Here is a 17,381-nt window from a genome sequence, read left to right as displayed (position 1 = left end):
GAAACGTTCTGAAGATATTTTTTAATTATTTAAACTTAAATCCAAATTCATATCTCACTGAGACTAATTATCACTAAAGAGAAACAAACCAATGTAAGACTACATCAAATGAGACCACACTTAGACCAGTGGATCTGTAGTACAGGCGGCTCTAAATGCTGAATCAATAAACTGACTCTACGTTCTTTCTTGGAGACATCCTCAAGTTGCTATCCTTTCACTCCGGTGTGTAGCGCCAGACTTCTTCTCTCCAAGATGTCGGTGAACCGGCATCTCAAAACGCGATACAACAGAGCAGTCAAAGGGATACATTTAGTCACCATAAGATGACATGACAGTATTATAGTTGTAACACAATAAGAGTAATTATATAATTTAGAAACGAAGTATTCATATTCATAATATCAGAATTGACATATAACATGTATCAGAATCAAGAAACTTCTCTTTCAAAAAAAGCTTTGAGATTTATATGTATGTATGTATATATATATATATATATATATATATATATATATATATATATATATGTGTGTGTGTGTGTGTGTGTGTGTGTGTGTGTGTACAACTATACAACTGAATCACCAAGATATGGAACGTGATGAATGTATAAGTAAAAGCAAATGCCATGAAGGAAAAAATTAAACAACAGAGTGGTTGCTAGGCCTTGCGACACATGTCTGCTAGTAAACGACCGTGTGTCGAAAGGCATAGCAACCACTCCGTTGTTTCACTTTCTCCTTCGTGGCATTTGTTTTTATATATATATATATATATATATATATATATATATATATATATATATATATATATATATATATATATATATATATATATATATATATATATATATATCGTGTGGATTTTAACTTCTTTTAGATTATCTTTGTTTTTAGTTTTTTTGCCTTAGACTTGTATCAGTATCATCATTCTCTTCTGTTAATACCTAATTAACCACCTCAGAAAACACCGGGAACAATTTTTTCCTCTTTGCTGACATATCTAACATTAGTTTCTGTATGTTTCTGTGCTCTCTTCTTTCAGTTTTCCTTCATTCATATTTGCTGTTTAGGAAATACGGCTCCACAAAACAGGTTTTTTATTTTATTTTATTTGTAAGATTATGAAAACTACCCTTGTCTTCTATAATCCTTTTATACATTCAAACCTCTTCTAGACATTCTGCGGAGTAAACCCAACCCTCATTGCATTACCAATTCTGTGTGCTGTTTACTTTTTCATGCTGTCATCGTCTGCGACATTTATACGAGATACTGAATACAGAAGAGAGAGAGAGAGAGAGAGAGAGAGAGAGAGAGAGAGAGAGAGAGAGAGAGAGAGAGAGAGAGAATCGGCAAGATCAATCATCATTCGGCAGTTGCTAACCGATTGTCTAAATGCTTATCCACACCGTGAGAGGAGTCTCACAAGCGGCCACACAGGTTCTCCGCTTTAATGAGACGGTTTCGATGGATGAAGACAACAGCAATCTCTGACACGGAGCTCTAATTAGCGTTTAGTACATGAATTTTACGTGTTAATGGCAGGGCCTTATCAGGGCTATCATCCGTTCGAAGTTGACAGCAATAGATCAATGTTCCGCTGGTTCAGGAGTAGCAACATCTGGTGTCCAGTATTTGGTCGGGAAAATTGTCAGCACACATTGTACCCATAGAATGATCTTTTCGATCACAGCTAAATGGGAAGTAAAGTAAAACATAATATATTTGTGATAAGTAGCCTTGCCAAATTCTTCCTTGCGCTTCTGTGGCACACACTCACACAAACACACACACAAATATATGTGTGGGTGTGTGTGTGTGTATGTATATATATATATATATATATATATATATATATATATATATATATATATATATATATATATATATATATATATCCGCTTCTATGTGTTTGTGCGCGCGCCATGCTAATGAGAAAGAGTGAGAGAGGGATAGAGTAATTCGTCCATAACTAGTCCATGAGTCCCCAACGCACTCAAAAACTGACCTTATCGCCTTAACAACCAAAGCATCAGTTAATCATGCAATTTTTCCTTGTAGCTGCGAGAGAAGGTGCCACACGGTGCCTCATTCCTCTCAAATCGAACACGGGAGGAGGCAGGTACGGTAAAGGTCAAGACACCACACCAACAGCCGTCAGACCAATATCTCACGAATGTTTAAAAAGGTCCACCCGGTGATTCAGGTTTGCATCGAGGGCGCTCCGGTGGCGTCGCCGTTTATGGAGAGAAAGAGAGAGAGAGAGAGGGAGACTTCAGTTTCTTACATTTAGGCTGAGTAATGGTTCATTTATTTCATTACTATATAAACAATTCTCTCTCTCTCTCTCTCTCTCTCTCTCTCTCTCTCTCTCTCTCTCTCTCTCTTCCTTGTACTACCACCCAAACCTATCATCATCATCATCATCTCATTAGTACTAACACAGACATGCTGCTGATAAATGCAAAATATATTGCCCTATTGTTAAAATACAGGCTTAATTTAACGACAACAAAAAAGAACAAAGCATAGTCCCGAGATGTAGGTGATGTGCCTATTTATGTGTATATTTCCTACGTTCATCCCTCAAAATAGAAAATTTCAAGACCTGCAAGAATTCTTCCAGCAGAAATGCTGGAAATTCCTAAACACTAGGGAGACAAGATCATAGGCAAAGGCCAGAACCACGTCGCCATTTGCCAGTATTTATGTACAGCAATTATGCAGACGAACAAGAGTCCAGGTGGATATGTGTGACTTCTGAGGTAGTCTTGTTCTCATCAGGGATTGTTTACAGTTTGTGAAATCGTGAAATAAAGCTAAAAGATGATGAATTATATTGCTTCTTCGAGATAAATACAGTCACTCGTTAACAGGTGCTGTACAATAAATGACAATAATGTTATGAAGTCCAACAGTTTTAAGGCAAATAGTCAAAAGCTTTGGGTATCAGTAACTGTGGCACAACAGCCCAGAAGCTTTCATCGAGGGTACCAGAGGGGATTACTTAGGTAAGCTGTAGTTCATGAGTAGGAATGTGAAAATATTACCGTTGATACCAATAACTTAGATATTCACAATTATTTTTTAGCTTAGTCCAAAATAAAATGAATTAGAATTTAACATCACACCTAAGAAATTCGTTTCGGGTTGTCCACCAAAATCAGTACCATCTAGCAACATCTAGTACTCATGATGGTATTAGAGGCCCTTTCGGCGTTTTAGATATATATAAAAAGTCGAGGAGATGATGGGTAGAGAGCATCTTAAAAAAAGAAGCAAAAGCTCATTAAAATCTTTAATTCAAGAACTTAAGCAAAATACATCGTTTAATGTATAACTACCTTCACGAATCCTCATGGCTGTAAATTTGATGTTTAAGACAGAGGCATAAGTGTTAATGATTATTAGAAAATACGTATAAAAATCTCCGAAAGGTTAAGGAAGAGTCCCTTTATCTTTCTTTGTTCTTCCATATCGCTTGTTCTTTAGTGCTATTAATTTCTAAGACGAGAGAGAGAGAGAGAGAGAGCGGAATTAGAGAAAAAAGGAAGCAAAGAGTAAAATAGAGTAAAATACGGAGAGAGGGGAAGAGATGGGTAGGTAGGAAGTGATGAAAGGCGAAATAAGAGAGAGAAAGGTAAACGAAAGATTGAAAAAAAGAAAGAAAACCACAGAGGGCCGAGTAATGTATGACCATGTCCATCAAATCCACTTTTTTGCCTCCTCTAAACTTAGCTCATCCTGTGTGAAGATGTATTTCATAACCAGGTGATTCAGCCATGTGAGGCTCGCGCAAGACTCATAATCACTCGGTCTAGGCGGAAGTAAATAAACAGTTGGGCCAGTATAGTACCTCATTCAGTTTAGTTTCCTCTGCAGCTAAAAATGTCCTGGTGTTGCCAAGCTCGTAAAACAAATGTCTGTCTTCTTTCGTCTGTTACTCCCTCTGACACGGACGAGCTCTACTTGTTCTGTGATTTGTAGAACAAATCTTTTTCGCTTTACCTCCTGCTACTTCTTCCTAATGAACACCATATTCTTTGGAATCTTGAATTTCAAGTCAGTGGCCACTGCGGGCTTGTTCCATATGAATAGGGTTCATCTTCTGAATAATATAATTATAATAATCATTTAAAAATAGAAAATATAGGTCTATTCACACTTCCTTTTCCGTCTGCTGCCAGATTCCTCAACCGTTCGACTTTGCACAGCTGTTGCCCTTGTCACTGACAAATGGCTACCACATGTCTGAGCATAAAAAAAAAAAAAAAAGATGAAAAGGCGAAAATTTGCAGGTAAATCTCGGATGTGTGTATTTAAGGGACTCGACGTGTGAATTCCTAAGTTGGTGATTTGCGCACCATACGTATTTCATTCGTCACTTTCGACTTTATTCTAAGCTTTTAAAGGTTCCCTTTGCCGATGGACACATTAAGACAGTTTTAGCGACAAGTTCAGTGTGAGTTTGCGTGTGACGAGCCCCCCCTTTGACTTGGGTTTTCGTACATCAAGTAGTTGCCATATATGGAGAGAGAGAGAGAGAGAGAGAGAGAGAGAGAGAGAGAGAGAGAGAGAGAGAGAGAGCTGCCATTAATCATGACACGAGAAGGATACCTACTCCAGTTTTTCTGCCCACGTGTCTCCTCTCCCACGCAGCTTTTTACTCTTTTATTTTTTCTTAGTGATGAAGTTCTGTTGTTATTGCAATTTGGCTTATTAAATATCATGGGACGTTCTCTCTCTTGCTTTTTCCTCTCTCTCCCCACGCGATTGCGGATGAAATATTCAGATGCATTCATATGCTCCTGTCTATATATATATACATACATACATACACACTCATATATATGTATATATATACATATATTTATATATGCGTGTGCGTATATATTTATAAACTTAAGACTTATTATGAACACAAATCAATATGCAACATAAATATCTGCAGTCATATACAAATATACATGCAAACACGCTGTCACCGCACAGACATAACACACACACACACACGCGCGCGCACACACACACACACACACACACACACATATATATATATATATATATATATATATATATATATATATATATATATATATATATATATATATATATATATATACCAACTACACAAACATGTACAAACCTAACAGAAAATTCTTTTACAATCCTTATGCTAACATCAATTTGTCATCAGGCAAATTAGCTGTTGCAAAAATATGCAACGTTTACTAATAACGACTGGAGTTATCAACATTAATTAGTTTTAGGTTATGTTGCAATCGAGAGAGAGAAAATTGTTGATCTTTTTTTAACCTTTCACTGTGCAGTGATATCGAAAGCTTTTCGATTAAAGATAATCAATTACTTCCTTTTGCGGCTATATTCTGTGTGAGGTGTTCAGTATGAGTAATGTCTCTAACGACCTCTTATTTTCTCGCCGAAAATAAGTCTTGATAAAAATCAGATTACAAATGTTTCGTAATCCAAAGTATATGCCATTACGACTTATACTGCATGTACTACATAAATTAGAGTGTGGCATCTTAGCAGAAACCACGAACCAGACCGAGAAACCCAAACCAAATGAGCAATTTCCTTATTCGTTAAGTGGCGAGTCATCTTTTGAATCCAACGCAACGCATGATCAAGTTTCGCTGACGTAACAGGGTCGTAACCAAAAGCGGTAGAAATGAGAATGAATCTCATTCCTAAAACCACTTACTGATTCACATAAATCTGCATAATCCCTTGGCATATACAGATACAGATTTTAACAGGCCTTCAAGAACTCGCATCGTATTTTTTGTCCAACGTATTACCTTTAGTACCACAACGCCCTTCGCTTGTTCATGAACCTGCTCGTCAGCGCCTTCTATGGCGGTGTTCGAAGGGAAGCAGAAATACTACGGCAGCAATTTCCGGGCATGACCAAAATACCGATAACTTGGTCTTTGAGGGAACTAATTTGCATGGTACAGGCAAGATTTAAAATAGAATGAGGGTGAAAAATTTATGCTTTCACCATCCGACTCCACGTATCTGGCGAAAAGTGACCCGTAGATTATATATATATATATATATATATATATATATATATATATATATATATATATATATATATATATATATATATATATATATATATATATATAGAGAGAGAGAGAGAGAGAGAGAGAGAGAGAGAGAGAGAGAGAGAGAGAGAGAGAAATAAACATGCACATATCCACGCACGCACACACATACACTCACACATATATTATATATATATATATATATATATATATATATATATATATATATATATATATATATATATACATATACACACACACTGCAATTGTACAGAAGAAGCAAGGAAACAGAAGAAGAGAATAAGCGACAAAACGACACTAAAGTCTCCAAAAAGCTCATCATCGAATCCAGTCCTGTCGCATGTAATAAAAATTTGCCGCAGCCAATATCAAAAGGTTTTATTACTCCCTACTAATTAATACCTCTGTAAAGATGTTCACTCGAAGGAACCTGAAAAATAGGGAAAAATTATATAAAGAAAACCAAATGCCCCAAATAAGTAATTTAGTGCCGGACACTTAAAAAAAAATTTTCAGATCCTTTCATACTTAAAGAGAAATTAGTAGCTGCAATAATTAAAAATCTAAAACGAAACCCTTCCCCTCCCTAACCTCTCTCTCTCTCTCTCTCTCTCTCTCTCTCTCTCTCTCTCTCTCTCTCTCTGTTTATCTATGTATCTGGCTAACTATTTATACTTCTACCTCCTTCATTAGTAACCTTTGGCTTTTATATATATATATATATATATATATATATATATATATATATATATATATATATATATATATATATATATATATATATATATATATATATATATATATAGTGTATGCAGTCTATTGTGTGTGTTATTTTTGAATTTTCCATGATGACTGTAGATATCTTGATGACATCTTCGCAAAACTAAGAAATATCAATGCTCCTCATTCTACGGCAACTTCTGATTCAAATGCGATGTACTATATAGTACTATGAGCTGCCACCAGGGCGGCGCTGCCAGGAACTGCAGAAAGTAAACGGTAACTTGGTGTGTCCACCGATTTTTTTGTTCCCGTTCATTAGCCACATAATGAAACGCTGTGCAGCTTATAATTGTAGATGTGGGCACGGGAATTCTTCAGGAGAAAAGGGATTATTTCACTGGTAAGCAGAGGTTACTACAATTTATTTAGCTATAATTTTGTGCTAGTCAGTTGAATGCCTTGCTCGTAATAGATGCGCCTTCTCTTTTAACATTTCCTATTTTCAGCTAATTATTGTAGCATATGAGCGCAATGATGATTTCAGTGTTGAAATCAGACCACCATTATTCTTATTTATGTCATTTAATGAAACTTAAAAACGAACCTACGCGTTATTGAAAATGCTTAAAGAAGTAGGCCTATAGGCTACTGATTGTGCCCACGTCTCTTCTTTGAAACAGGTTACTGTGGTGCATAGGGAGACTTACTATATTTTATCAGTAAGAACTATTTGCAGCAGGTAGGCCTGTAGGGTACTGTCTATCCCATCAGATTTTCAGTTTCAGACGTGTAAAAGCAGCGTTAGAGTTGTTTAACAAAATGCATTTTGTCAAACTTTGTTTCTTAACGAAATCCCGAAACGTCCCACTTGGTCAGAGTATTTCGGGACGACGTAAGCAAACCGTAGAAAACAACTTTTGTTATTCGATTCAAAGTTAAAATAGTTGTATTTTTTATATGCAACAAACCCTGGGTTACTTTATGTTTACATCAGACGATATGTCTCATAGAGAGGTGACAGCAAGAATATGAAGTTTGGTGGCCTAGTCTGTAGGCTACATATACCCTCAGACAACTATAAAAAAATTAGTTTGGTAAGCTGCTGTATCATTTAAACGTTATTCTAAGTACAGCCTGCAATCGAATTTATATAAAAAATTTCTCTATGGTAAAAGTTATCGGATCATCATGCCAAGGAAGAAATAGGCGAGAAGGGTAATAATAAGGGAAAAAAATCTTAGTCAAGCAAACGCTAGACCTACGCGTATTTGTTAGGCTGATATTTTTAGCTTTTGGACCTTCTTTTAAGAGCAGTCTTATTCCGAAAAATACAAATTCGCTTCTTATGATAGTCTTCGTTTAACAAATCTCTGAAAGTATCGCTCCAAAACCTAAGAATATGAAGTGGCTTTTCTAGTTTTTTCTGTCGTCGGTTTGTTTACGAAAGGCTTAGCTAGGCGGAAGAAAAATCGTATTTTGCTAAACGTGTTTTCAAAACTTTTCCTAAACAATGCCCCCGGAAATGCCGGAGTAGCTTAATAGGCTGAACAAAAGGCTAAAATAATGTAGCCTTCAAAGTGATGCTACATTTTTCTTGCCATTAGAAATGTTTGGTGACAGGTAGGCTAGGCCCAGAAGTTATTGCTTATGTTAACTTGTCTTGTTTTACAACTGAAACAGTGATGCATAAGGGTTATATATATATATATATATATATATATATATATATATAGTGTGTGTGTGTGTGTATATATATATATATATATATATATATGTGTGTATATGTATATATATATGTATATATATATATATATATATATATATATATATATATATATATATATATATATATATATATATATATATATATATATATATATGTGTGTGTGTAAATATAGCAAGTTGGACAGTAGGGTGTTGGTTGTATTAACAAGTCGTCTTTTCAACATGTTACTGTGAGAGAATTTCCGAACGACGTGAACCGTAGAAAACAACTTCTATTATCCGATTCACTGTAAAAAAAAAAAATACGTATCTTTTATGCATAAAAAATTATATATTTAATTTACATTTTCGTGAAACGATATGTCGCATAGATTGGTGATAACAAGAAAATGAAGCTTGGTAGCTTAGGCTATATAGACTGTGCCCTTAAATACTATATCACCTAAATCTTATTGTAAGTGCAACTTAGTTTCGAACACAAAAATAATTTCACTATGGTAAAAGTTATCGAATCACAGTACCAAGGGAAAAATAGCCTATAAGGATGGTGACAAAGAAAAGAATATTGGCCAAGCCAACGCTAGGCCTATGCATATCAATTTGACAGGTAATTTTATCGTTTTGTCCTTTTGCGGACAATTTTATTCCAAATAAGCAAACATCACTTTCTTTAAGTAGTCTCTATTTACCAATTATCTCTTAATAGACAGAATAGATAGAAATGACATTTTAGCCTTTTCTGTCGTTAGTTTTTACAAGACGTTTCCAGTTTTTAAGATATACATAGATTAAAATGCAGCTTTTAAGTTTTTGTAAAAGAAAAATAGTGTGATGGCTTTGTCTGTCCGTCCGCACTTTTCCTGTCCGCACTTTTTCTGTCCGCCCTCAGATCGTAAAAACTACTGAGGCTAGAGGGGTGCAAATTGATATGTTGATTTCCACCCTCCAGTCATCGAACATACCAGATTGCAGCTCTCTAACCTTAGTAGTTTTTATTTTATTTAAGGTTAAAGTTAGCCATGATCGTACTTCTGGCAGCGCTATAGGTACCAACAATACAGGCCACCAATGGTTCTGGCTGATTTTCATGGGCCGCGGCTAAGAGTTTCAAGAACCATGGCTGAGGCCACCACCGAACTGTGGCTGAGTTCCATGGGCCGCGGCTAATACCGTCATGGGCCGCGGCTGAAAGTTTCATACGCTGTACAGAGAACTCGATTGCGCGAAGAAACTTCGGTGCATTTTTTACTTGCTTTTTTTTTTTACTTCAGCTACAGTAAATCTCATAACACTAATTTTTCGAATTATATTGTAAGGCGATGATTCATTTACCCGTAAAAAAATATATCCTCAAGATAGTTAACGAGAAGCAAAAAAAAAAGCTATGTGCTGTATAGTGTTTTGTCGCTTTATGTACAACTGCTTTTTCTCCTCCTCTAGAGCTCCGCCTCTGGTCCCATCACCAGAATACTTCTGAATTTCCCTTGCCTAGATCATATTTGCAAATGCTCGAATCGGTTATCATGCCAAATCCAAAAACTGGTTATACCACCCGAGAACGGCAAAATACGTATCGTAAACCTCGTAGCTGGAAATAACTTAAGAAATACACCCTGCCGAGATGCTCTGGGATAACCTTTGGAAAGAACGCGAGTCATCGTTGTTCGAAAAATGGGAAAACTGGGTAAATAATGTAATGGAAAATTACCTGACCCTTAAATATATATATATATGTTTATGAAGTTTTGTCACTTACATCGTGACATTCTTATATTCACAAACACCAAGATATCAATTTCGTTTAATATCGGATTCACTCAACACTCGCTGTTGAGTGAATCTGATGTTAAATGACATTGCTTAATGTTTTGATATATATATATATATTATTAATGTTTGTGATATATATATATATATATATATATATATATATATATATATATATATATATATATATATATATATAGTTCGAATAAAGGGGCTATAATGAAGAATCCATGAGGCATGAAAAGAACCAAGAGCAATCCTTTTAGGAATGGAATATTAGAGACAGAACCACAGAAACAGTAAATGTGGAGAGGCAATGAAATCTCTGGTTATTCTTTTTGCATAAATTTTTTCATAAAAGAATAAATTACTGTGGCTGTGCAGATAGGCAGATAGAGAAAGCTAAGCAAAAAAAAAGTGACACAGAATGATGAATTTTAGTGATATTAAGAAATATTGCATCGCGACTCAAACTGATTTTATATTCTTCGTTTAGAGATTCATCTTTAGCTGTGAAAAATGGCGGGGCAAGTCCGCTCACCATCACTTTACATCATTCACCCCCCGACGAATCTCAACTTTTTTTAACTCTCATAGCTATATCGCCTATGTTTTACGACCATCAATTGCAGTTCGCAAATTGCATCCCTGCAGAAGCCTGTTGATTTGCGTGACATGTAAGGCAGCACAAAGATAAAAGAGATTTGCTCCTGAGCAGACGCAATACCAGACTAATTGCGTAGGCACCGGTGGACTCCGTAGGTGTCTGAAGCGATTGGTTTGGAGGAGAGAGACACCTACTTACCTCCTTATGATAAATGACTGATGCCTCGATGCCTGCTTGCATGCAAGGTCACCTTCTTTAGAGGTTTAGCGAATATGATAAATAGTCCGTTCTTCCTTGCATGGAACGCCTCCATACGACGGGAAAAACGCCATCAGACTTCTCGAAAATTTATTTCGAGATCGACAGATAAAATATGAGACTTATATTTAACCTTTTTTTTATATGAGTGTAGTTTTAGCTCTAAAAAGAGATTCAGAATTGGAAATTATATAATATACTGTGTATACTGGTGAAGACCAGCTCAAATTCTGTCGTGCCATAAATGATATTGTGCTATTGCATGTGATCAAGGCGACAGAGGCACAAAAACTGGAGAAATAACAGTTTTAAAATGCTCAAGGAATTAATCTAGTAAGATTATTTCGGTGTTTTAAAATTAGATGGAATGTGCTGTTGATAATGGTAATATTCTTCTTCTTCAAAATATCCTTTAGGATTGAAAAGCATAATTATCTGTGCCCTCAAGTGAAGGTGCTCATCTGCCATTTAGAGATGACTCTCTCCAACCAAGGGATCCACAAACCTTCACTCTAGGCACTCCTCTGCCTTGCGGCACAGCCCGTTTGTACCCCGCACCCGAAACCTCAGATAGACTGCTCCAAGCATATAGGCTATGTTATCCTCAAGAGAGAGAGAGAGGCTTATCAGTCATTTAGAGGTATATCATTTACCAAGGGGTTCACAGCCTACTACTATAAGCTCCTATGGCTTGGGATACGGAGCACTAGAATCCCAAAGTGCAGCAACGTCCGAGTAGTGCTGAATACTATCTCCACGGCATCAGTCAATGAAAATTGACTGACTACAATATACGTATATGTATACACACACACACACACACACACACACATATATATATATATATATATATATATATATATATATATATATATATATACTGTATATATATTAATATACTTTTATATTATGTTTATATATAAAATAATTTTCTAGCCTTGTGTATGCGAAGAGCAAGAGTCGTTTGCATAATCAGTTATAAACCCCAGATTATAGTATTTACTTACATAAACAACAAGCAGTCGTTCCTCGCCGTCAGTAATACTCTTGGGCATGACACAATACCCTTTCGGATCCTGCGCTGTGCGTAGGATTTCAAAGAACCGCATGCTTTAGTTGAGGAGGAGATCCTCCTTCCACCTGTGTGCTTGAACAAGCACGGCGTCTTCGTCTTCTGCTCGTGTGGGTTTTACAGGTGTGGTGACTTGACTATTAACCTCAACAAGGACAGGTCGGGTATACTGCTATTTGCCATTATTGTGCTCTCCCTCCGGTAGAAATAAGGGACAGTCTCAATTTTAGTCATCAGAAGACAGCCCGTTTGGATATTATTCGATTCTTCACTTCCCATCTCTTATTAATATTACACCTAAGTTCATCTGCCCAGTCTTAAACTCCATTTCCCACTTTTAGATTCACGTGATTCACTCTCTCTCTCTCTCCCTCTCTCTCTCCTCTCTCTCTCTCTCTCTCTCTCTCTCTCTCTCTCTCTCTCTCTCTCTCTCTCTCTCTCTCACTTCCTTGGTAGTATCCGGGTCAGCCCAGCCATACGGGTGGTCTTATTGCCTTCCTGATGGGTTCATTACTGAATTATCAAATACACGTGGGCGTCCACCTGTAATTACTGAAAAAGAAGTAGTCCTCAAAATGTATTCAAAGTCTTCTGGGCTTTATTTCTCTCGTCTGGTTTCGCTTTCGATTTTTTTTAATCTGGTTAATGGGAGCTGTTACATTCCATGCTACTATCCATTTCAGGGACCTCGATTCATCGTTTTTCTCAAATATCTTTCAAACTAATTATTTAATCGAAATGGTACTTTAACACAGAGTACAAGACACCTCCCGCTAATTTTTGGTAATATAGTGCATTGTCAAATGGTGTTAGTTAAGGCGTTTAGTCTCGACTTTTAAAGGCAAAGTCGCACGAGTCAGCAGGACTCACATACAGAATCAAACGTCCGCTACCCCCCCCCCGCCCCCATGGACAGGAAAGGGGGAGCGGAGATGGGGAGGCCAGGAAAGTGGATTGAGGGATGAGGAGGGGAAGGGAGAGAGAGGGACTGTATGGGGATAAAGGACGTTCGAATGCATTGGCTGGCGATGCTTGGCAACACCATGAAAGTCAAGAGTAAACGCCTTAACTAAAACCTTTTGACAATGAACTATATTACCAATAATTAGCGGGAGGTGTCTTACACACTGTGTCAAATACCTTTTCGATCAAATAATTAGTTTGAAAGATATCTGAGAAAAACGATGACTCGAGGCCTGAAATGGATAGTAGTGCTCTGTCGTAGAATTATAAAAGAGAATATCTGTTTTCATCAACGAATTTTCTTATGAGAGTCTTAACAGAAGAGAGACACAACCTGTAGGCTGTTAGGGAAAGTTAGCATCAAAGGAAAGTCCTTCATTTAGCGTATGAAATATGAACGGTCAAACAAATTTTACTTTTCTTAAATGATACTGTGCAACATTCAGTACCCAGAAAGATATAGTACAACTTTCTTTGCATAATACCTTATTTTTTCTAGCTGTGTTAAATGTTATTGATGTTTAATTCAAAGATGAGCAATGAGCAATAATTATCCCAAAGAGGGCATTAACTTCGTTCCCATAAAGCAAACGAAATTTAAAAAAAAATAATTTTCAAATTAAAATTCAGCAGGTTTAGTTTCATATAAACTGTAAAAAAACGGGATAAAACTACATGGGCGTGTCTCACTGAGACACCCATCTTACGACAAACGTCGAGTATTTTCCTTCTAATTCATAATGATAACCAAAAAACAACTTCAGGTAAAAAAAAGGGGTCGTAAACGTCAAAAACGTTTTAAATAAAGACTTAATCTTAAGAGTCAGGTACGTCCGAAAAAATTTTTACCTTCAAGAGTCTCGCATTCCGAAGAAGCAAGTCGATAACTTAGGCCGGGAAAGTATGAGAGGGGAAGCAAGAGGAAGATTCATGATATTCAGAGGTCATTTTTTATTCCTCCACCGTTTTCATAGATTTTATTATTATTATTATTATTATTATTATTATTATTATTATTATTATTATTATTATTATTATTATTATTATTAAAATAGTTTTACCAGATCACTGAGCTGATGATCAGCTCTCACAGGGCTGGCCCGAAGGATTTGTTTTTATTTACATTTTTATATATTTTTAAAATAAATTACAATTTTTAAAAACTTTGACTGGATTCATTTCAAATATTGATTTAATCAATGGGATTCGATAATAGTGAAGTCCTGTCTGGTATCTAAAGTTACATTATCTTGATACTGAACACAAACGAAGCCCCTTAGGAGGGTTGTGCCGTCAGTGCACCTCATGCTGTGCACTGTAGGCATTACTTAAGATTCTTTGCAACGTCCATTCGGCCCCTAGCTGCAACCCCTTTCGTTCATTTTACTGTACCTCCTTTCATATTCTCACTTTCCACCCTCTCCTAACAATTGATTCATAGTGCAACTGCGAGGTTTTCCTCCTGTTACACCTTTCAAACCTACTATTGCCAGTTTCCGTTTCAGCGTTGAATGACCGTCTGATAGGTCCCAGCGCTTGGCCTTTGGCCTAAATTCTATATTCAATTCAATTCAAAAGAAGCTTCGTGAATTTCGTTCTGATTATTATTGGACCAAAAATGATTTCGTTACTATTCTCTATTTAGAAACGTCGCAATATTATTATTGGCGAGGGGTATGGCCCGTGCATTTCCTTGGGATTGAACATATTTTAAAATTATGTCTGGTTTATTTTTTTTTATTTCCATTTCCTCATTTCTTGTGAATAAACCCAGACAGAAAATAAATATAAACAATATAAGTGACCCAGAATGGATGTCAACAAGGAAAAGATGATCTAAACTTGATGGTATACTGTTTAAGTAACATCAGCTGGACAGCGTGTGATTTTGTTAGTGGCGTGCAAGACTTCTTAAACGTCTGCATTTCTAGTCAGGAATATGCAAAAGACAGCAGTACAATAGATAAAACTTTGTATTCATTGGACAAGATAATATATACTCGTATTATAATGTAAAATTTTCCTCTTATACCGTAAGATTTCGCTATTCCTTGCTATTTGAATTCCTGAAAGTCCTCTGCCTCCTTCTCTGTACGAGAGGCATCTACCGTAAGTCAGTTCCAATATTACGAGGCTCCGTCCCATTGTAGCTTTAGCACCCTTGGTCTAAACATACTGTCACACACGAAATCTTTAGATTGATTTTCATCAGGTAGCTATTATCCAGTTATTCGCCTCCCTCTAGAATCATTTGAATTACAGATTTCGATGTAATTTAAATTGCAAGGAAGTTTGTTCTCTTACTAAAATGAACAAAGGAGAAAAGTATGCAGTCTCGAGTTTTGCACGTAAATCAGTGAAAAAACTTATACAGACAAGAATGCTATTCATTGTAATAAGCTGACGCTCTGTCTTCAAGAAATAAGTTGATGTTCATTCCCGAAGTTTAGAACTTCGGGAAAGATGAAAATGAGCGGATTTCAGGGCCGTCTTCGTCTTCCTTACACGGCAGTTGTGAATTACGCCCGGAAGACTTTACAAGCGTACATGCAAATAAGCCTTTGCAGGCCAAATTGGATTAAAATACCCTGTGTGTAAAGTTTTTTTTTTTTTTTCACTCTTGAAGAGATTGACACTGATAATTTATTCAACGATGAACTATTTGCTCGCATTTATGTGTATTGTGATTAATTACTGCCGTTCGAGAGTAAAGTAAAAATAATTTAATGTACATTACAATTTATTATCTTGCTTTGAATACATGGTAAACACGAGATAAGAATTCATTTGAAAAGAAGAAACATAAAGCCTGCCAAGATTTTGATACACGTGAATTAGAGAAGCCCCGTTATTAGAAATGACATTTGTTCGAGTGATGCAAATAAAAAAAATATGGATGAAAACTGAATATAAATATAGCATGATATCACTTGGTTGTATAAAAATAAATTGTGGCGCTGAACTTCTTGGCATTATTTGTTTATTTACTTTTGCCGTTGTTGGCATAAAGGTAATGCCCTTTAGATCTAATTGGCTTCAGGGATTTCATCACCGCCTTAACACACCTGCCTGCCTCTCTCTCTCTCTCTCTGAAACGACGCCACCCACACGGGCCATGGCGCCACAAGAAATCTGCTAAATCACGCAACGCTCAGTTGTGGGCGGAGAGTCTTTTTGGGGGAGGGGAAGAACTTGGGAACCATGACATAATAAAACTGTCCGTTTATAGGTAAACACTATTAAAAAAAAAACTCTGCTAAATGTAACTAGTCCCGGATGAATAAGTTATACTTGAGTACCTTGACAATGTTCCCACTCTCCGTAACTTCAAAAGTTGAACAGCATACGTATTTCGCGGTCTGTAATAATTAAGGAATCATCGTTGTTTATGAAATGCACGGACATGCATTCTTATGTGAATTACATATGAACAAGCTTACCTTTCTGTCTTTGTGTATATTTGTCTGATATATATATATTATATATATATATATATATATATATATATATATATATATATATATATATATATATATAATCATATACATGTATATATATTATAAGTATATATATATATACATACACATACAAACACACATATATAATATATATATATATATATATATATATATATATATATATATATATATATATATATATGTATATATATATAATATATACATGACAGCATCTACTTTTCTTAACATATACTTCTGCAGTGAATTTGACACTGTACGAAGTAAAGAGAATAATATTCGCTGACAACCATCTTGACAAACAAAAAAGAAAAAAGAGCCAGGCGTAGGTTGTTCTTGAACTTAAAGGTAAAGTCAAGAAGGTCAAGAGTATAGCGTTAGATTTCGTAAGCCATGATGGTTACTTACATGGCTAAGAGAGAGATTGAGAGAGTGCCGCACCTTTTATATAACAAACTAATTAGTTTTACACACATATATATATATTATATATATTATATATATATGGAGAAAGATAGATAGATAGGTAGAAACAAGTAGACAGATATCAATCGAATGTATGGTATTGATAGTAATTAAACGTAATTGAAGTTTCGGTGATGATAGGTAAGCCTTTATTATATTTCTAGACGGGGAAGTGACTGGTTTGGCGTACAAGCGCTCTGAAACAAAAGCTTATTAAGTTTTAGCCGA

General features: G+C 35.9%; 1 protein-coding gene across 1 annotated transcript in view; it reads left to right on the top strand.

The window, feature by feature from the left end:
• The first annotated feature begins 7,050 nt into the window (after nucleotides 1-7,050).
• LOC136854061 (uncharacterized) overlaps nucleotides 7,051-17,381 on the top strand; it is a 47,299-nt gene continuing 36,968 nt past the window's right edge. Inside the window, exon 1 of the mRNA XM_067130166.1 lies at nucleotides 7,051-7,220. The gene's annotated coding sequence lies outside the window, so the exon portion shown is untranslated. The remainder of the gene's footprint in view (nucleotides 7,221-17,381) is intronic.

This window comes from Macrobrachium rosenbergii, chromosome 28 (genome assembly GCF_040412425.1).
Source record: "Macrobrachium rosenbergii isolate ZJJX-2024 chromosome 28, ASM4041242v1, whole genome shotgun sequence".
In the NCBI taxonomy this organism is placed as follows: Eukaryota; Metazoa; Arthropoda; class Malacostraca; order Decapoda; family Palaemonidae; genus Macrobrachium; species Macrobrachium rosenbergii.
Note: the sequence above shows the minus strand (reverse complement) of the source record. Positions and strands in the feature narration are given on the sequence as shown.